Source organism: Plecotus auritus (genome assembly GCF_963455305.1).
Source record: "Plecotus auritus genome assembly, chromosome: 12".
NCBI lineage: Eukaryota > Metazoa > Chordata > Mammalia > Chiroptera > Vespertilionidae > Plecotus > Plecotus auritus.
In genome coordinates, this window is record NC_137778.1 from 4,398,310 (window position 1) to 4,421,104 (window position 22,795).

Genomic DNA, 22,795 nt, shown 5'->3' on the forward strand with positions numbered 1-22,795 from the left:
ATGCTTAATTAGCACATTGGCAGTTACACCTCACAGCTGTATTGGCAAGGACATTTGTATTTGCTCAGCAGTTTTGGTCAGGATGTTCCTGGGACTTGAGTGATGGAGATCATCCCTGCCATTCCTTGTTTCTACACTGAGCAATGCAGAGCACTTACTGAGCACATGCCATCTTCGAACTGACAGAAGAAAGCAAAGGAAATTCGTTTCTTGGCCCCTGGGCCCAGGGCAGTGCTTCTCTAGCATTTTAAAGAAATGCTATTGTATTTTGGAGAGAGGAAGGGAGAAGGAGAGAGAGAGAAACACCCATGTGAGATGCTCCCCTGACTAGAGATCAAACCCACAACCCAAGCATGTGCCCTGACCAGGAATTGAACCAGTGACCTTTTGGTGCCCAGGACAAGGCCCAGCCAACTGAGCTGCACGGGCCAGGGCCTTTCCAGCATTTTTTTCTATGGAAAAGCAAGCAGTGACTCACCTGATTTACTTGGACTGCTAGTTGTCCCTGGAAACTGGGAGTCTCTAGCCTTCTATTTACTGAAACTTTGCCCTTCAACACCTGAGAAAGAGAGAGGTTAGTGTGTTTTGGATGTTGCATTTATTTTCTGTTTATTGATTTTTCTGATTAAAATAATGCAAAATAAACCCAAAGTAAGTAAAAGGAATGAAATAATAATGAAGAGAAAATAATAAAAAATAGATAAAACCAACAAACTGATAAGCCCCTCACCTTACTGATCAGGAAACAGACCCCACCTGACAATGTCAACAATGAGAGAGAAACATCACTACAGTTCCCACAGACACCACAATAACAATCTATACTAATAACAGAGGAATATGCAAATTGTCTGGGATGCCATTACAGTAACAGTAACAACCAAACAGCAGGCTGGCAGGCTGGGTGGGGTGACCAGGCTGGCAGGAGGATTAGTGAGGAATAACCAAACAACTGAACAGCAGGCTGCATGAGGTGACCAGGCATGCAGGGAGGGCAGTTGGGGGGGACCAGGCTGGAAAAGGAGGGCAGTTAGGTGTGACTGGGCCAGCAGGGGAGGGCAGTTGGGGGCAACCAGGCCTGCAGGGGAGGACAGTTAGGGTCGAACAGGCCGACAGTGAAGGGCAATTAGGGGTGCCCAGGCCTGCAAGGGAGGGCAGTTAGGGGCAATCAGACCAGCAGGGGAGCAGTTAGGCATCGATCAGGCTGGCAGGGAAGTGGTTATGGGGTGATCAGGCTGGCAGGCAGAAGCAGTAAGGGGCAATAAGATGGGTAGGCAGGTGAGCAGTTGTGAGCCAGCAGTCCTGGATTGTGAGAGGGTCCGACTGCCCATTTAGGCCCAATCCCACCCACTGGGATCGGGCCTAAACGGGCAGTCAGACATCCTTCGAGTGGTCCCAGATTGGAGAGGGTGCAGGCTGGGCTGAGGAACGCCCCCCCCTCTTCCCATGCATGAATTTTGTGCACTGGGCCTCTAGTCTATACTAATAATAGAGGAATATGTAAATTTTCTGGGACGCCATCACAGTAACAGTAACGACCGAACAGCAGGCTGTGTGGGGTGACCAGGCTGGCAGGGGGTTAGTAGGGGATGGCCAAATGACTGAACAGCAGGCTGTGTAAGGTAACCAGGCCGGCAGGGGGTGCAGTTGGGGGTGACCAGGCCAGAGGGGAGGGCAGTTGGGGGCAACCAGGCCAACAGAGGGGGGCAGTTGGGAGTGACCAGACCGGCAGGCAGTGGTAGTTAGGGGTGATCAGCCTGGCAGGGGTGCAGTTAGGGGCAATTAGGCAGGCAGGCAGGCAGGTGAGCAGTTAGGAGCCAGTGGTCCCAGATTGTGAGAGGGATATCCGACTACCAGTTTAGGCCTGATACCTGGGATTTGGCTTAAACTGGCAGTTGGACATCCCCTGAGGGGTCCCGGATTGGAGAGGGTGCAGGCCAGGTTGAGGGGCACCCCCTCTGCCCCCATGCATGAATTTTGTGCACTGGGCCTCTAGTAAGAAAATATAAACAGCTCTATGCCAAGAAAGTCAATTACTTAGGTAAAATGGAAAAAAAAACTCTTCGAAAAAAGCACTCCCTAGTATACTGAAGGGAAAAATACAAATAGCTTTTTACCTGTGAATGAAATGAATTTATAATTTAAAATCCTTCCCCAAAGAAAACTCCGGGCTCAGATGATTTCATGGTATAATTCCACCAAACATTTATTGAAGAAATAATGTCAATTTTACACAAACTGTTATAGAATATAAGAGGATCCTGTGGGGGTTTCCCCAGAGACCACCCCCCTGACCCCCACAGCCTAAGTCTGTCTTCATTCCCCTGCTGGCTGGTCCCTCTGTGTGTGTGTGTGTGTGTGTGTGTGTGTGTGATCTCAGGCCCCCATCCCCTGCTGGCTGGTCCGTGTGTGTGTCTGTGTGCGTGTGTGTGTGTGTGTGTGTGTGTGTGTGGCCTCAGGCCCCCATTCCTCTGCTGGCTGGTCCCTCTGTGTGTGTGTGTGTGTGTGTGTGTGTGTGTGTGTGTGTGTGGCCTCAGGCCCCCATTCCTCTGCTGGCTGGTCCCTCTGTGTGTGTGTGTGTGTGTGTGTGTGTGTGTGTGTGTGACCTCAGGCCCCCATCCCCTGCTGGCTGGTCCCTCTCAGACTGTCTCAGGCCTCAGGGTTGAGGTCTTCTCTGGTGTGGGAACTTGGACACAGCACTGCCTGGCGCATCTGCGCTGTTCCACGTGGCACCTATTTCCCTGGGAGGTAGCTCAGCAACAAGGCATGGCTCACCTTCCACACAACACAGCTGTGGTCTGGCCCCCGCCCCTGTCTTTTCTCGGAGTCCTCTGTTCCCCTCGCCTGGCTAGCACCTCTTTCCCTGTCACAGGTAATGACCCTATAATAGAGATGAGAATGACACAAAAGGGGCCTGAGCCCCATCCCCTCTGTGGCTAGGCGGGGCCAGATTTCAGCCTCTCCCCCAGTCCCTTCCCTGTGGCTCAGGGCCCTTCCTCCTCCTGGGACAGGCTATCCTGTCCTGGTCCCGGGTCAGTGCTCCCCACTGCTGGCTCGGGCCCGTCAGCCTCCCCTGGCTCTGGCGTCGGTTTGGGGTAGGGAGGGTAATCTTTTATTTCTGTCTCAACCCGTGAGACTCCGCTTGGCCCCCCTCTCCCTGGGATTAGCGCTCCCAGGGCAGCTCGATACCCTTCCTTCCTGCTCCTCCGGAGGCACCTTGCTTGCCCTTGTCATTCTCCATGTCCATGTCCCCCTTAGTGGCAGTTGCCTGGTCACCACAGGCCACCACTCAGTGTGTGAGCTCCAGGACCAGGGACCAGCTCTTTCTTCTATATGTCCCTGGCCATTTGCACAGTCCCTGGATTTCGGTGCAAATTTCCCGATTTCCACTCTTGTCCTCTTTAGCCTTCGCTTCACGCAGTATCCATGCTGGTCTTGTCAAAGCACAATCAGTCTTTCTCTTTAATTTACCAGTTTCACAGTCAGGGCTGGTGTCCTGCTTTCCTGCAGTGGCGACCAATGGATTTGCTTTTGCTTCAGAGGGTGGCTCTGTGGCCCTCCACCTGTTCTGGTTTTCGTCTGTGTCGTTATGAACTCATGGGCTTTACAAGGACGTTCACCGTGAGCCCATCGTTCGCAGTGGCTCTGGGGTGTGATGCTCAGATTGCCCAGCTTGCACCCAGGGGATCTTATGACACAGCTCCATTTTTATTTATTGACCTTTGGAGAGATTCTTTGCTTACTGGCACTACAAGGTTCATCATCATCTTGCTTATTTCTAGCCTCAGACTTGGAATCAGCCCTTTTAGATTTTTTATTTTATTTTATTTTTTCCATCACCTTTTATCCCCTCTATGAACTCTACCACCTCCACCCATTCCCCTCCATCCCCACAATCATCACACTGTTGTCCATGTCCATGAGTGTTCTCTCTCTCTCTCTCTCTCTCTCTCTCTCTCTCTCTCTCTCTCTCTCTCTCTCTCTCTCTCTCTCTCTCTCCCCTCAATCCCCCTGCCCCCTTTCTCCATGAAGCCCTGGTTCCTGTCCGTGTGTCATGTGACTTAGAGACCACCGTGTGAGCATGGCACTGTGTCATTGCTTCTAACCTTAGTATGGACAAGATTAGGACAAGATTAGGGACGGGCATTGATCTTATCTGTCATCCTGTATGACCACACTTCAGAAAAAAGCAGAAAAGCTGTCGCCAATGAGGACAATGTTTTCTGTAGAGAACTGTAGTTATTAAATGTAGAAGGACTGATAAAATGGGAACATCACCATTTCCAACCACTAATGGAATAATTGATTCAGGCAGTGAACACCAACAGGTGTGAAAGCCATTAGCAGACGGGTGGCAGGGAGCTTGGCAATGGGAGGACCCCCTCCCCCCATGAACCCGCTGGTCCACTGGGCACGTCTTGGAATGAGACACCCAGACACGATGTACTTTCTGAATGATGTAATGCAGTGAGACACACATGTCAAACCTGAATTTAATCAAGATTTAGGTCTAGCCTTTTGTTTGCAGGGCAGTAGGAGAACAAACAGACAAATTCAGAATTTGGCACAATTTATAGGACAACTAACCCAGTTTATTCAACATTCAAGGACCAGAAAAAAGGGGAAGGAGGAGCAGGGTCTGTTGCAAATTAAGAGTCTTAACAGGCATGACAATCAAATGCAATGGTTGGACCTCGTTTGGGTGAAGGGAGGGAAGGAAGGAAAGGAGGAAGGAAGGAAGGAAGGAAGGAAGGAAGGAAGGAAGGAAGGAAGGAAAGAAGGAAGGAAGGAAGGAAGGAAGGAAGGAAGGAAGGAAGGAAGGAAGGGAAGAACAGAGGGAAGGATGAGGGGGAAATATTAACTACTGAATCTAGGGATGGATTCTAAGGAGGGGGTTCCCAGGAGGAATACTCACATTGTCCTCTCTGTGTATATTTTTAACATTTCATTTATAATTTTTAAACACACATTACAGTAGATCACTCCCCTTTTTATTGCCCCAGTTGGACACATGGCTATGATGTGTGTCTATGGGTAGGGGTGGGGCCAGACAGGAGGCATTCGGACAGGTGTGAAAACATTGCCCGTAGAAACCAGCATTGCCACGCGGGTTCATCCCTCGCGTTCACACCACGATGATCACTCTGCTACGCTGTCAGTGCCGAACCAGTGCCTATGGCCCCTCCTGCTGCTTTGAGTGGAGACCTTGTTTTATGAGGCAGAACCTCCTCTACAGGGCCCTGGCCATGTATGTTTCTCCTGTGAATGACTTGTTCGGAGGGTCTTGCTGTCTGTGTTATGAACTGGTGTTTACACAGCTGTGCAGAGTTGCCTAGACCTTCGCACAGACCAAGTGTCTAACCATGAGCAGGAAAAGACGAAGGAGACCCTGAGGCTTGGCCATCCTGGGGATTTCAGTATCTACACCTCTAGCGACCCAACCTCGCCTTCCTGATTCTCGGGGCAACTGTGCTGCCCAGCCCCAGGGCGCACGCTCGCTGGACGCCGTCTGCTGCCTTCCTCAGGAAGTGTAAGTGGGGAATTAGCCGGAGATACGATATCAAAGGAGTCAGGCACGTGGGGGAAATTCAAGCCACAGCTCACACTTTGATGGAAAAATAGAAAGGTCATGTGGCAAACCATCAGAGAGCTTGCGTTATTAAAAGATTTGATTTTGCTCCGCCCATTCAAAGGACATTTAGAAAGGTAGTAAGAGTCCAAAGAAGCTGTAACCAGATGTCACTCGGCTTGGCAGAGCGTGGCCGGCAGAGCGCGGCGGGACTTGCCCGCTCTGGTTGATGGTCACCATGTCTTCCCCATCCCGGTCCTGTTTGTTCTCTTGGTTTTCTACTCTCTGATCACTCTCTGCCCTGTCTTCAGCTGCCATTCCTAAAACCATCCAGGTTAAAAGAGGGTCCCTTCCCACTCCTTTTCTCTGGGATCGTTCTCATTGATTAGTGGAAGTCAGGATCCTGGGAAAGCGAAGTGCTCTCAGGAATGTGGTGCGGCTGTGGCAGGCGGGAGAGGGACAGTGGACCGAGAGAAACACAAACGGTCAGCTGCCAGGTGCCTGGAAGAAGTCGGCACAGGAAGGCAGAGCCAGCAGAAGCTGGGCGACGCAGAGAGCCGGACAGAGGAAACCTGAGCGTCTGTTCTGTGTCGTTTCCCTCATCCACACGACTTCGTTTCCTCCTCGAACGCTGGGAAATAGGCTTTATCCCTATTTCACATGCAGGAAATGGCAACTCAGAAAGGTTAACTAAGTTGCTAAATGCCACACAGCTGTCCTAGCCAGTTTGGCTCAATGGATAGACTCGGCCAGCAGACTGAAGGATCCCGGGTTCGATTCCCATCAAGGGCACATGCCTCAGTTGCAGGTTCCCCGGGGCCCTAGTCGGGGTATGTGCAGGAGGCAACCAATCAATGTGTCTCTCTCACATTGATGTTCCTCTCTGTCTCTCCCTCTCCCTTCCACTCTCTCTAAAAATCAATGGAAAATATCCTCAGCTGAGGATTAACCAAAAAATAAATAAATAAAATAATAAAAACATATTTTAAAAAAATAAATAAATGCCACACAGCTAGTATATGTTGTTGGCAAGATTCATCACCAGTTTTGACCTTGACCATGATCTTTCTAAAGTCACACTAGCGCCCAAAGGAGACTAGAAGAGGGATATGGGTCATGGAGAATAAGGCATTCTAAGATATTAATACTTGTGAGGTCGTGAAAGTGGCACTTCTTTGAAAATATTTAAGAGCTTTATAAAATCGTATCTCTGACTCTTACCATTTTCCCTTGAAAATAATGGTAATGGGTTATCCAGACTGAGCCACTGGCAAACACTGGCGCGATTTAGATCCTGAAGATCAGGTCCTGAGGCCGGGTGCAAGATGCCAGACTTGTTATGACTTGGCGATGCTGTAATCTCATTTGCACCTCATTCTATTGGTCAAGTAAGAACCGGAGACCAGCGGGGTTCAGTGGGGAGGGAATCTGACTTGATCCCCTGGGGAAATGGCACATAGGTTCAGAGGGGGAAGGAGCGGATGACGGCCATCTTTAGAAACAATTGACCACACTTTGGAATTACCAACAGCTTTTAATGCTGTGTTAGGATGCATTCTTCCTAAGACCTTTAGTTGTCTTCAGTTTGGCCCTTTTGTTCTTTTTTTTTTTTTTAATCCGCACCCAAGGATATTTTTTCCATTGATTTTTAGAGAGAGAGTGTAAAGGAGAGGGAGAGGGAGAGGGAGAGGGAGAGGGAGAGAGAAATATCGATTGGTTGCTTCCCACATGCCCCGACCAGGGCTGGGAGCCTGCAACCAAGGTATGTGCCCTTGACCAGAATTGAGCCCAGGACCCTTCAGACTGCAGGTCGACGACACTCTATCCACTGAACCAAACCGGCTAGGGCTGGCCCTTTTATTCTTGATCTTCCTCAACCGACAGGACCCCGCGTATGGAAAGCCATCCTCACAGTTAGCTCTCCCGATGCGAGGCCTCCACTCCGCTCACTTAGCAAGGCGCTTCCCAAAGGTGAGCCTCTTCTCCCGGAGACGCCGACTCCCAGTTTCCCCACGTCTCCTGCTGTCGCTGAGGCACTGCTTTGCTGAACAACAAAGGTGGCCTTGCTTAGGCTGGGTCTTCGTGCAGATTTCAGTGGGAAATCCCAGTTGTTTTGTCTTATCGGTGGCCCTATGTTCTATACAGGATCCTATGCCCTTGCAGGTCATGAAAACATCCATGAGATTAAATATTACAAACTGAAGCGATGGCATGGCTTTATTTACTTTTCCATTCTGCAAATAATTATCAAGCATTTAAAATGAGCCGGGCGGGCACTTGCAGAGCAAAGGGAATATAATGAGGAACATGCAGGGGTGGATGGTCCTTCTCTAGACTTACAACCTGGTGATGGAGACAGATGGATGGATAAATGACAAGGGTTAGAATATTGGTCACTCTGGAGCAGGCTACAGCGACATGAAATGATGGGGCAGAGAGACTGTTCAAGACATGGAAATGGCACGTGCAACGGCCCTGCGGTGTGCGCATACAAAGGCTAAAAGGAAAAGAATGTCATAGAACTAAGAGAAAACACCCACCAACTAAGACCTGGGGTGTGGTGAGAGATGAAACTGGCTGTGAACGGGAGGTTGACATGCTGCAGGCCTCACGTTTCTCATTTTCAACGTAGCAAAGGTCTAACCCTAGATGGACAATCTTTCCAGCTTCAGTTGACGGACACTTAGCTTCACTCTCAGTCACAAGCACATACCCTGAGGGCCTGCACCCCCGGCCTGTCCGAGGGCAGCTGTTTTCATGAACGAACCTGCAGGATGAAAGCATCTCATTCAGTGTTTTCTTTGTAAGACTTTCTTTGCAAATAGATTTTTTTTCCCAACAAGATCTGTACACTTCCATATAAGAAATGGATTCTGGCCCTAGCCGGTTTGGCTCAGTGGATAGAGCGTCGGCCTGTGGACTGAAAGGTCCCAGGTTCTATTCTGGTCAAGGGCATGAACCTTGGTTGTGGGCACATCCCCAGTAGGGGGTTTGCAGGGGGCAGCTGATCGATGTTTCTCTCTCATTGATGTTTCTAACTCTCTATCCCTCTCCCTTCCTCTCTGTAAAATATCAATAAAATATATTAAAAAAATGGATTCCGGTTCCTAAGGAGAGAGATTCCTTCCCTGAAAAAAAGACCAAGATGTCCAAAGGGAGGGATGAGGCTTTCCTCAACCTGAGTGAGCCTGTGGTCCATGGCCAGCGAGGGCAGGGGTGTCACTAGACACACCCTTCATCTGGTGTCCTGGGTCCAGCAGCGATCACAGGATGGATCTGGAGCAAGGAGGGTGGGTCCACACTGGCCTTCAGTGCCTCTCTGTGGACCACGTTCAAGGCATTCGGTATCTCCTTTGTCTTTGGACTCTTCAGCCACAAGAAATAGTAACAATTCCGGCTCCTCTTTTAAAGCATTCTGTGGATTAGGACATGGTCCCCTAGGCACTGTCCAGCTGGGTGCCCTTAACCCCGTTTTCAGTGGGAAACTGGTTCAGAGCCAGCGAGTGACTGACCATGGGCCTCGGGTCAGTCAGAGAGATCCGTCGGGAACCGAGGCATCTTCAGATCGGTTCTGATGCCAAAGAAAACCCTGACACTGCTTGCAGTAGTGGCTCTTGCCAAAAAGTTTTAAAATATGAAAATTGACTACCCCAGCTCTTCTTTGCCATCCCTGCCTCATTAACTATGCTGTGTGGCCAGGGGGTTCGGTCTGCTCCCCACACAGAGCGTTACCCTTTATATGGGACTGTTTGACATTTCATATATCCAGTGCAGCACCAAATGGTCAATTTATACAGCATTTCATCCCCACATCTCACTTTCCCTTCCACAGGATAGAAGTGAACATATTTGGCATCGTTTACATGTACTTGCATGTTTATTATTTACTAGAGGCCCGGTGCACGAAATTCGTGCATAAGGGGGGAGGGTGTCCCTCAGCCCAGCCTGCACTCTCTCCAATCTGGGACCCCTCAAGGGATGTCTGACTGCCCATTTAGGCCTGATACCACCCAGCAGTTGGAGATCCCTCTCACAATCCAGGACTGCTGGCTCCCAACTGCTCACCTCCTTGCCTCCCTGATTGCCCCTAACCGCTTCTGCCTGCCAGCCTGATCACCCCCTAACTGCTCCCCTGCAGACCTGGTCACCCCAACTGCCCTCCCCTGCAGGCCTGGTCACCCCTAACTTCTCTCCCCTGTAGGCCTGGTCACCCTTAACTGCCCTCCCCTGCAGACCAGGTCACCCCTAACTGCTCTCCCCTGCAGGCCTGGTCCCCCCCCCCCCCCACTGTCCTCCCTTGCAGGCCTGGTCCCCCCCCAACTGACCTCCTCTGCCAGCCAGGTCACCCCTAACTGGCCTCCCCTACAGGTCTGATTGCCCCCAACTGCCCTCCCTTGCAGGCCTGGTCCCACCCAACTGACCTCCTCTGCTGGCCAGGTCATCCCTAACTGCCCTCCCCTGCAGGCCTGGTCCCCCCCCCCCCAATTGCCCTCTCTTACAGGCCTGATTGTCCCCAACTGCGCTCCCCTGCTGGCCTGATCACCCACAACTGCCCTCCCCTGCCAGCCATCTTGTGGTGGCCATCTTGTGTCCACATGGGGGTGGCCATCTTTGAGCACATGTGGGTGGCCATCTTGTGTGTTGGAGTGATGGTCAATTTGCATATTACTCTTTTATTAGATAGGATAAGGCACTGTGCTGAGTGCTTTTACATGGACTATCTTGTTTTGTCTTTAAAACAGGCTTATGAAGCAGGACTGGGTACGTGGCTCATTCTCTAGGTCAGGAGGATGAGGCCTTAAGAAACATATGGGACTTGCCCAAGGTTTCATCGCTAAGGAAGAGGTGGGGCCAAAATTCATCCCAAGGCCCTTCCGTGGCCAAGCAGTGCCTGGTTCTTACAGCCAAAGTCCCTCCCCACACAGGGTTTCATGAATAATAAAGGCAGCCTGTGCAGTCAGTGCAATATCAAAGTCACTAGTACAATTACCAACTCGGGTTGTGGGCATCGGACGTCAGGGACATTATATTTCAGTTGATGACACTCCAGGGCACCTCGCAGAGACTTGGGTGGCAACAAGTTGCTTCTGAAGGCACGTGCTCTTCCTGCTCAAAGAGAGGCCGCCATCGGGCGGCGGAGAAATTGTGCTGCTCTCCAGTGAGAGAGGGCACGACAGGGGCCCACCAGAGGGCTCTCAGCGGCCCGGCGATCAAGGCCCCACATTGGCGAGGTCGGAAATGCAGTGAGCACAGGAAAGAGCACGCTGCGTGGCCCGTGGAGGAATCCAGTTCACAAACCTGGCTGTGGCCACATGTGCCATTCATTCGTCAAGCACACTCGCTAGGACTGCACGGACGTCAAGTTTATGTGCAAAAGGGAAAGCAGTTGCCCAGCAACTCTTATGAAAGAGGAGAAAGTGCTGTTCATTTGCACATTCTATTGTATTGTTTGCCAAATAGCATCTGAAATGGCCCCAGGATTCAAAGAAGGTCCCCTCCCTGCCCCTGCGGGGGCCTGCCTGACCCTGGCCTTGGACCCTCTGGCACCCTCTGCGGGGGCAGCGCCAACAGCACTTTGCACCCTGAAAAGGAGAGAGAAAGGGCAGGATTTTGACAAGATTTCACTATTTCTGGTTGGGTAGATTTGCAGTTCAGTTGAACGTGGGCTCCAGTTCTTTCCAAACAATAAAAGTTCCTTCCAAACAATAAAAGTTAAAAATAAACCTTTTTAAAACGCCACCATCATTTGCACAAATAGCTTATTTCAATTTGGCTATTGTTTTTCTCCACTAAAGGGCACGGAGCAATTACTCAGAGGGATAATGATGGGGCTCGGAGGGACCGGGGACCTGGGCCTGGGTGAAGCCTTCCACCCCAGATTCCTTCTCCGGAGAAACCCGAGCATCTGCTCACAACTACCAACCCCCAACATTGAGTATGACGGTCCCTGTCCCGTTGGAGACAAATGCTGTAAATGTCAACAAGGCAAAATCTGATGCGGATGCACGGAATCGTTGTTTCAAGATTCCATAAGCCAGTCACTGACTTGTTTAGAGGCGAGAAGAGAGGCTTCTACTGGGAAACCGGAAAGGCTCTGATGTGATAAGAAGCACCCGTCCTGGCGCGGGTGGCGAGATCTGAGGTGGATCCCAGCGGCCGAGGTCACTTCGTGCAGGTCACCGCCCTCTCCCAGCCTCAGTTCCCACCAGTCAAACCCCAATTGCAAAGTAGGGATTTTGTGAGGATGAGAAAGGTGACATAAAGAGAAGCACACAGTAGGGCTCCATGACCATCTTTTGAACCTGAATCTGAATATGTAAGTGGCCCAGTGACAGAAGTGAGATCCAGGCAACGGGCTCCTAGAATGACAGTGTCACAGACAGAACACAGCAAGTCCTTAACGGGGTAAAACTGAGGTCCCAGGGTGATAAGCACCACAAGGCACGTCTTTGTTTAAAGAAGAGAAGAAATATATTGCAATGGTTGTAAGATACAGATAAATATCCCAGCAAGTCCACACGATAGCAATATACACAGAAACCCGAGAAGAATGTCGGGGTGATTTAGCTGAATTATCACAGTAAACCCAAACATTTCCTATAAATGCAGCAGCAATTTTGAGATGGCTTCAGAATGCAGATCTCACGAGACTGCTCCTTAGGCCAACACTGCAATCCAGGCATGTTTTCCTTCATGTGCTTAAAAAAAAGTGTGATGTGAATCTTTACAACAATAGATATTTTGTGTCTTACCAGGGATCTTCCTGCTCTTTTGCTAATCTTCCCTCAGGATACTTTTTCCATGGATTTTTAAAGAGAGTGGAAGGGAGGGAGGGAGGGGGGCGGAGAGTGTGAGAAAGAGAGAAACATCAGTGTGAGAGACACATCGATTGGTTGCCTCCTGCATGTGCCCAACTAGGGCAGGGGATCGAACCTGCAACCCAGGTGCATGCCCTTGACCGGGAATTGAAGCTGGGACCCTCTGGTGCGCAGGCAGACAGTCTAACCACTGAGCAGCACCAGCCAGGGCAGGGCGCTTCCTTCTTAAAGTAACAGTGTTACATCTTTTTGTGCAAATGTTTGTTCTTATTGTATGTTTTGTGTAAATATGGATCTTCTAGTCTCTCATCTGCTCCCGAGGACTCGATACCACCCCTCCGGACCCTGGCAGTGAGGAAGGACCTCAACATGACCCCGGTCCCAGAGTGTAGCCTTATGGAGAGCCAGGGTGTTGGACTCAGGCAGACTGGGCTTCGAATCCCAGCTTTGACATGCATCAGCTGTGTGAGCTCGGACAAGTCACTTAACCAATATGAGTCTCAGTCTCTCCATCTGTAAAATGGGGATCATAATATTCCAGAGCAATGCTAGCTCATAGCCTAGATGAGAGAATGCCTGTGAAACACGAGGACAGTACGTGTCAGTAACGTTAGCGTTGTCACTGTCCTCGTCCTGGCCGCCCCGGAGACCACGAGGAGGCTGCTCCACACCAGCTCCTGGTCGGACAGGCTTGCATGTCGCTCTGCGCACAGCAGCCAGTGCTTCGAGTCCACGTGGAGGCCCCGGGGATGCAGCGTCCTGCGCAGTAATTAACACTCTGCACTTAGAGAGAAACAAGCAAAACAAAAACCTGCCCTAACCGGTTTGGCTCAGTGGATAGAGCGTCGGCCTGCGGACTGAAGGGTCCCGGGTTCGATTCCGGTCAAGGGCATGTACCTTGGTTGCGGGCACATCCCCAGTGGGGAGTGTGCAGGAGGCAGCTGATCGATGTTTCTCTCTCATCCATGTTTCTAACTCTCTATCCCCCTCCCTTCCTCTCTGTAAAAAATCAATAAAATATATTAAAAAAAAAAAAAAAAAAAAAAAAAAAAGAAAAACCCACAAGCCTTTCTCTTCCTTCCCTCACGATGTCTGGAAGGGCCCTGGAAGTCAGGGTTAGCAGAGAGGAACAATACACGTTGACGGATAAGTTTTCTCTGTGTCCTTAACTCTCACGTCACCGGCCGCTACAAACCCAGAAATGAGGCCACACATTAGCTGTAGAACTTCCATCCCACAGAGACTTCCTGGGTAACAGGGACAAGCAAAGAGCAAGGCAGCGCATTGGCCTCCGTTAGGCACCAATCACACAATGCCACGGCCTACTTACCGAGTCGGCTGGGGCTGCCTCACCATTACTGACCATCGATGGTACAATGGGATTTGCATGCCACGAAGTTGACCTTTTACATGAAGAAGTCAGGCTTGGGTAAGCCTGTGGCTACTAATGACATCAGGGAAAGGATATAAGGACTTACTGCCAGGAACCCCCACAAAATGTGAAACCGACACGGGAAAGCTCTGAAGGGCTGAGGTGACGCCCGACCCTGGACTGAGCTGGCCCAGTCTGTGCCTCCTCGGCTCCTGCCCAAGTCCTGGCAGCGCCTGGCTCCGCGGGGTGGGGGAGAGAGGGATGCTGGGAGGACCCTCGGGTCTTTAGTTGGTCGTGTGGATGGAGCGGGGGCGGGGGGGGGATTACCTCGGCCTCGCGCTTTCTGGACGGTGGGTTGCTCCCAGCTGGGATTTAGAAACCCACTTTGAGGCTTAGGGACGCCCTGCATGACCAGGGCCACACCAAGAAGAGAAAGCAGGAGGCTGGGGCTCAGAGGGGAGACGGGAAGGAGGCCTTCAGGGGAGGTGTCCCCTGCGGAGCACTGGACCAGGCAGGAACGTGGCGAGGAGGCCAGGACCTGCTCCTCCTGTGGTGCCCACAGGAGCTTTAAAACTGTCCTAAAAACTGTTCTAGGAACTAGGGGAGCAAAGGTGACTAAGTCCCGGTCCCCATCCTGCATGTTGCTGTGATGTGTCAAATGTATAGGGAAGACAGATAAAATACATACACGCATGCACGCACACGCACATGCACATGCACACACACTTTTATTCAATGGATCCCATGAGGTGCGAACCATGCCCAGGGGGTTCTGAGGACGGGTGTAGGGACTGTCTGACTTGAATGTCTCAAGGAAGATCATGTTCTCATCGAGCGTCTCAAGGAGAGAGCAAGGGCTCTCCAAAAGTCCCACTGCGGGTGAGGGTATGAATAGAAGGGAACACACTCAGGTGGACGCATCAGCACAGCCAAGGGTTGACCAGAGAACCTGTGGTTCGTGTCACTGGGGAGTGAGGCGGAGATGCGACAGGGAGATGCAGAGGGCAGGGGCCCAGGCATGGGGTGAGCGCGCCTTCTCAAGCGTCTGTCCTTAGCACAGAGTGTCTCCCCAAGAACAGGCAGCACGTGTTTGGCCCGAATGTCCCACGCGCTCCCATATCCCCCGGGAACATGAGACTGTGGAGGGGCCAGAGGGGGTGCAGGAACCCCAACAGTCATGATTTCAACAGAGTAACACCTACCCTCCATCCAACAGAGATGTGGGGTACTGTTCTTTTCTGCCTGGTATGGGTTGGTCTGGTCTTGAGTCAGTAGCACTGTCTTAAATGAATACCGTGCCCTGTAATTTTCTAAAATTGCAAGGTTAATGTTTACAAAAGACAGATAAACAAAGGGATTTAGTTCTTTTTGTTTTTTCTGAGCTTAACCTTAAGGGTGAAAAGATCTTTCTCCACGTCTCCTGGCCCACACAGAACAGAACCCCAGCGGGACGCGCACCACCTCTGTCCTCACTGTGGCCACAGGGCAGCGTCAGAACCCGAGGACCCGCACACTCAGCAGTTACAGTGCAGACTCAGGGCCTGCAGACGTGGAGCAAAGCAGCTCTGTCCCATGCAGGGCCTCGTTGCGGGGAATGAGCAGCCCTGGTGGGGAGCGGTGACGGAGGAGGAATGTGGGGTGCCGTCGTATGCAGCTCCAAGGTCATGGGGCTCCTGGCTTTTCCTGCTCCTCTTCTTCCCTCTTCTCCTCCTGCCCCTGCTTGTCCTCAGGGGTCCCAAGCCCCGCACATACCCCACTTTTACTCAATGGATCCCATGAGGTGCAAACCATGCTGGGGGGTTCCGCCCCCCTCCCGCCCTCCACACGAGGTGACACTGAGCACCTGGATGCAGTGTGCAGGAGGGAGGCTGTGGCACTGACTTTAGACTCTTCCTGGTATTTATAACATGTTCACCTGGTTGAAGGTGCAGCTACAAAATAGCAACACATTCTCAGGGCATTAGCTTTGGGGAATCCCATTTTGTCAGTTCTCATGAAATTTTCTCAAAGACTCAGGAAGTCTGGCGAGCTCATTCTCTAACAAACAGGTGGCAGTCCCACATCTAACCCAGTGAGCACGCACCCGAGGCTCAGGACTCGGTTCCTTGTGCTTCATGTCAATGTCTTCGCTGAGCCATCTCTCCATGCCTGAACTGCTGCCCGACCATTGTACAGATGAGAAGACTGAGGCAGAACAGCAGGCGGCTTCCCAGGTCTCACGGTGAGTAGGTGGCAGAGCCAAGATTTGATCCTGGCACTCTGTCCCTGGGACCGGACATCACGCTGGATTGTAAAACACCTCCATGGAATCTCCTCCACATAGAAAGTGCACCAAATTTTACCAAATGCAAATTATTCAGATGGATGAACTGGGGTTCACTGTGCCTTTGAGGACTCTTAGTGAAACTCACCCTCATGTTTATAAAATGTCCAAAACAGATGTGAGTGGTCAGAACACGTCGTCGTGTACATGATGTGGTTGTGTTCCCACACCCCATGCTCCAGCCCTGACTGTCCCAACTCCTGGACCGTTGTCTGCTTTGACCTTGACCTTCCAGCCGCTGTTGTTCCTGAGCCCCCAACTCCTCAGCTGGCCTTGCACGGTGACCCTGCCCTGCTGACACCACGCCCCGTTGTGTGACGTTACAAAACTGCCCATTTTCCCCAGCAAATGGGATGAGAATCAACTTAAGGCTTTGAGGGAGATGGAGTCATGAGGGAGGCCCCCAGCGCCAACCTCACAGAACTCCATGCAGCCCCGGGCCCGGCGCTCAGCGCGTCAGCTGGCCCTAGAGTGGGGAAGGAGAAACAGGGGCCTGCAGTTGTAAGGAGGCTGAGTTAACGTTGCCAGGGAAACAAAACTGAACTTTCCTGTTAAATCCACTTCCGGCGTATGCGTCACGCCTCTCCCGGCCTGTGTGAAGCTCAATAAAGGAAGAAACGCACAGTTCTCTTATCAGAACCTCCGAGAGTAGGTATTTCCCAGGTAAAGATAACCCACTGGAGGGTGGATGTGGACAGACCTCATCCTGGCCGGTCTGTGGCAGGAAACAACGTTGAATGATAGTGGGTGTCTGCAGCTCCCCCATCCCTCCTGGAACCTCAGGGGTGCGTGACCCAGAATGGCTCTTGTCTCTTCTCCTGTGGCCTCAGCTGTGACCTAGGAGTCACAGAAGATGTGTAGCCAACAACACAGGAGCGAGGGGAGATCAGGGCCAATGTGGCGAAGGAGGAGGTTGGGACGTGAGCGTGAGAGGGGCGGTGGGGAGGGGATGGCAGATTGTGGAACCAGCTCCATCAGGAGAAGACATAGGCCCGGAAGAAAGCTGGCCGCGTGGTGACACAGTAGGACAAACGAAGGAAAGGGATTACTGGCAGAGTGAAACCCAACCAGGGGCTGAGGGGGGATCTGGAGAAAAGATGGAGATGTCCCGTGGCTGAGGCTGCGTCTGCACAGCCAGGGCCCCTCCTTTCTTTGCCGAAGTTTGCTGCCACCTTTAGAGCAAAATCCGAGCAAGTTCTGTGCTGCCTGCTTAGATGTCAATGCGCACACGCCCAGCGCTTGTCCAATCCTGCTCACAATTCATTCTCAGTCCAAGTAGCTCATTTCCCCCAAATCTCAGCTCAAACACCATTTCCAGGGAAGTCTACCCCACCTCTGCTGACGAGACCTGCTCCGTGCTCCGCACTCTCAGAGCCAGGCTGTGGTTTTCTCCAAATCACCCACTGCCAGACATCACAGCTCTGTGCTGCTTGCTTTCCTTGTGCTGAACTGTGAGGTCCTGGCATGTAAGAAGCGTGTTTGTCTGCCTAGCATCATGTTCTTCGTTCCCACCAGAGCCCAGCACATAGTAGGTGCTCACCGTCTATTGTTCAATGAATGAATGAATGAATGGGCCCTGAACAGATGGGTTCAGAAGGCAAGCAAGCCGCTCCACTTGGAATACAGGCAGCAGCATGCAGGGCCAGCAGGACCCCCAGCGCCCGGCACCTCTGCTGGACTGCGTGCCAGGGCAGCCCCCTCCACACAGCACAGCTCAGAAGGTGGGCCAGACCAAACCGGTCCGCAGCGAGGTTTATCGCAGCCTAATCTCCCACATCCAATGTCAGCACTTGGCAGTTCTTGTCTGACCATGGGAGACCTTCAAAGTGAGATGCCAAATACCCTCTTAGGATTCTTGGTACTGACTTCAGCCAAGTATCACTTGTACTTCCTGAGGCCGGAAAGACGGGGCCCCCGTGAGTCAACAGCCTCCTGGACCGAGCACAGTTATCTCAGCAGCACTTGGCAATCTCCCAGCAGCTGACGAGAGCGGGGCTGCCAGGCGGGGAGCTGGGCTGCCGTTTCCTCGTCCCCGGGAAGGGTCTGTGCATGCCCTTCCTGTGAAGGCCAGTAGCCAGCGGCCAAGCACAGTGACTGCACGGTTCTCCTGCGACCGCGGAGAACTAAGGATTACATCCAGCCAGGGAAGCGGCAGGCATGTCGGAGGGACCCACTACATGAGCTGCCAGAGTCACATTGTTTTTCATCAAAAACTGCTTTAGCCCAGCCAGTGTGGCTCGGTGGTTGAGTGGTGACCTATGAACCAGGAGGTCACAATTCAATTTCCGATCAGGGTTCATGCCCAGGTTGTGCCCTCGATCCCCAGTGTGGGCATGCAGGAGGCAGTCGATCAATGATTCTCTCTCATCATTGATACTTCTATCTCTAACTCCCTTTCCCTTCCTCTCTGAAATCAATAAATATATATCCTACATAATAAAGAGGTAATATGCAAATTAACCCTCACACCCTCACAAGATGGCTGCCTATGACCAGGCCGGCAGGGGTGTTAGTGAGGGATGACCAAACGACTGAACAGCAGGCTGTGTGGGGTGACCAGGCCGGTGGGTGGGGCAGTTGGGGGCCACCAGGCCAGCAGGGGGGGCAGTGAGGGGTGACTAGGCTGGCGGGAGGGGGGTGCAGTTGGGGGTGACCTGGCCGGCAGGGAGGGGGCAGTTAGGGGCAACCAGGCAGGCAGGCAGGTGAGTGATTAGTAGCCAATGGTCCAGGATTGTGAGGGGGATGTCCCCGAAGGGTCCCAGATTGGAGAGGGTGCAGGCTGGGCTGAGGGGACCCCCCCCTCGTGCACAAATTTCATGCACCGGGCCTCTAGTATATATATATTAAAAACTGCTTTATTCATGTGTGCTATCCTGTTTGTGATGTTCAAGTCAGGGAGGAGGAGCTATGGCAGGGAAGCCAGGTTGCAGAGGCTGCCAGGAGTGCCCACAAGTAAACCTATAGGCTGCCCTATAGCTGCACCTTTATCAGCCTCAGGGAAAGGGGCAGCAGCAAGGACCGGGTGCGGTGGGTGGAGCCAGAAGCTACAGGAAGATGTCGGGGGAGCCCACACTTAAACCCTGGTTTGGCCCTGAGCTGTGTGACCGTGGGAAAACGACTTCTCCTGTTTTAGCCTCCGTTTCCTTATTTTAGAAATGGAGATAGTGGTGTCTGCCTTCCAGGGCCTTTTCGAGGTTAGAACTAACATTCATTCAGAGAGATGCCAGGCTGGTGTCTGGCTCTGGAGCCCAGTCATTCACTCCGCGGGCAGCCTCTCGCGTCGCTCTCCTCACCTCCCCTCTCCCTTCTCTCCACTGTCATCTGATCGGGCCGTTGTCTCATGCTCAGGCTACTGTTTCCATGCAGCCGCTGGGTCTCGTGGAGTCATTTCTTGGCACTAGGTATCCATGACAATAACGACTTGAATTGCATATCAGTTGTATTTTTGTCGTCGCCTCAGAAGAGGAGAGCAAGCAGGAGCTGAGCTGGAGCCAGTGAGAGCAGGCGAGCCCAGGGAGGAGACAGAAACCACATTTGATTCCCAGCGTTTGTCGGAGGCCCTGCCCGGTGCCCCCAGGGGCGGGGACAGACAGGTGTGATGGTCAGGAACAAATGCAGCGGGATTAGCACTCGGATGCCCGCTTCCCGGGCCCCTTGCCATGGTCATTCTCCCTTCTCTTCCCAGACCTGTCCTCCTCCCTGGGGCCTGCCCTGAGCCTGCCGTCCTCAGCGAGCCTGCAGAACTCTGGCCCCAGGCCTCCACGCTGCCCTCCCCTCAGGGTGGTCGGAATGACTCTCCTGACCCTGAGTGTCCTCTGGGGGCCTCTCTCAATGGGGCCGGTTTGGCTCCTCCCTGCCCACCCTCCCCCTGAGCTCCCCGTCGTTCCTGGCCTCTGTGCCTGGCCCCAGCGCTGTCTCCTGACTAGTTCGTGCTTCCTGCCGCCTCTTTGATCCCAGAAGACCAGGAAAATCTCTTGTGAGTGATGCTTGCACACCAAGGGCTAATCCACCGCCCAACGACCACATGTGACCTTGACTAGACATGTGTAGCCTATCCAGGTGCTAACTCTAAGCTCCTGCCATCAAGGGGCTCACACGCAATTGTCAGGTAACACAGACTTATGGGCGGCTTAAAGAAAACTGGCTACACACAAGCCCCGAATGAATAAACTACCATGTGGAACTGTGTGTGCCTGGGAGTAAAACAGCAGAGGCATTCAACAACAAAATGGCTACTAAGGGGTCATTTTCATGAGCAGCCACTTTGAAAGTCATGCCACCATAATGCGTGAGCCTGATTTACTCCAGTGCAGTGGGCAGGAAAGAGAGACCGCTCAGCCAAGTGACTGCGGCAGTGCCACCGCGCATTGAGCGGTGCAGGGAACGTGGGGCGACACCCGGACATCGCAAAGTCGCACCAGCACCCGATGAGCTGGTAGCTTATGTTTCACAAAGAGCAGCGGTTCTAAAGCATTGGATTCCTAGTAACAACACACAGCACGCGGAAGCAGATTTTTCAATCATTGCACCTTTTTTGAGTTAAGTATTAAAAATTTTAGAATTATTGGAAACAAATCAAGTTGTTCACATTTTGGATAAAGGCATTGTCTATAATGCAAACGGACAGGGCTATTGATGAAAGCCGAATTATTAAAATAACTGAATTGGCGAATTAAGAAAACACCTGGAGACCCAGTTTGACTCAGTAGATAGAGCATCGGCCTGTGGACTGAAGGGTCCCAGGTTTGATTCCGGCCAAGGGCACATGCCCAGGTTGCAGGCTCGATCCCCACTAGGGGGTATGCAGGAGGCAGCCAATTAATGATTCCCTCTCATCATTGATGCTTCTATCTCTCTCTCCCTCTCCCTTCCGCTCTGAAATCAATAAAAATATGTTAAATAAGAAAACACCTGGACCTTACATGTTGGGGGACCTTGCATGTTGGGGTCTGTAGGGAAATCTGTCCATGGAGTACGTGACATCTGCTTAGGAGCGTTTCAAAGGGGGAATGGCAGTGACCTCCACAGGCTCCCAGCTGTAAAACCCACGGGGTTGGGGGCTGGGCTGGGAAAGTAGGGTCCCGTGGCAGGATGCTACCAAAACAAACAGGAGCAGAGAGGGCCGAAGGATGGACTTGAACTGGAGTCCTCTGAAAGGTACAAGGTGAGGAAGTTGGTCCCGGAGCAGGAGCAAGAAGTCAAGAGTGAAGTCAGGTAGAACTTGGAGGACTGCCAAGGACAGGGCAGGAACCCCAGGGTGACCTTGGTCCAAGTGGGTGTGGCTCACTTCCTCCTTCCTTGGCCCCTCCTGAGAACACAGCCCCAAATCACCCGCCATGCAGGAGCAGCTGAAAGAGTTGAACTTGTTCAACCTGAAAATGCAAACTAAGGAACTGGGACCCTCCTCACACGAGGGCTGCGGCCGTGCAGAGAAGGGAGCAAGTGTACCCCCGCTGTCCCATGATGTGTGGGATCTACAAGGAGGCAGATTCCGAGGCGGGAGGCAGGGCTGCTGGGATTAGCTGCCTCTGGTGATGCAGACAGCAGGTCACCACTGCCTCTGTGTCTAGTTGCCCCTCTGCGTCAGCATCTCAGGAATCACCTAGGAAGCCCAGTGCGTGTGAGGGATCACAGCACAGGACGCTAGACACAGGAAACAGGAAACCCTTTGCAACCATAAAATCTATACTAATAAAAGAGTAATATGCTAATTAGACCTGAAGACCTTCTGGGAGACCTTCTGGACGTCCTTCCGGACAAAGCCATGGTGGTAGGGCTGAGGCAGAGGCAGTTAGGAGCGATCATGCCAAGAGGAAAGGGCAGTTGGGGGTGATCAAGCTGGCAAGGGGGGCAGTTGGGGGTGAGCAGGCCCACAGTGGGGGGGAAGTTGGTGGCAAGCAGGCAGGCAGGGTGCAGCTGGGGGCAAGCAGGCCTGCAGGGAGGGCAGATGGGGGTGATCAGGCCAGCAGGGGGGGCAGTTGGGGGCGAGCAGGCTGGCAGGCAGGTGAGCAGTTAGGAGCCAGTAGTCCCAGATTGTGAGAGGGATGTCCCAGATTGGAGAGGGTGCAGACTGGGCTGAGGGACACCCCCATTCCCTCCGTGCACGAATTTCATGCACCGGGCCACTAGTATTAAATAAAAACTAAAAAAAATTTTGGTCTTCTTTCAATTTTCAACATTATCAAAAAGTGCATTTGCTTTCTTTCTTCACTCAGGCCTCCCCATCCCCAACCTCCTAACCTCCCCCCACATTAGAAATCTCACTCAGCCGGATGCCAACCAAGCTTCCATTCACTCCACTGCAGTTCATTCAAAGTCATGGGCGTGCCCGAGGTGATTAAAGGCAGGAGCTGGCGACGTGCACAGTGGGGCAGCCAGACCCAGGATGCGCCCCAAGAAGGAACATCCCTCCGAGGGTACGGGCCAGTTATGACACTGATAGGGAAACGTGCACACAGGCAGGCGCCCTGGACAACTGGATGTCTCTTAGCCAGGAAATCGTATTTCAAATGAAGACATTAAAGCATGTTACTTTGAGGTTTCCAAAGGGCCTGAGGAAATGGTCCCAGGAAAAGGAATAAGGGTGATAACGTAGACTGTACCAGACATGCTACCATCGCGTCTAATTTAATCCTCTCGAAGCCAGAGGTCACTATAGAGTGAGTGGCAGCCCCAGCCAGTTTGGCTCAGTGGATAGAGCATTGGCCTGTGGA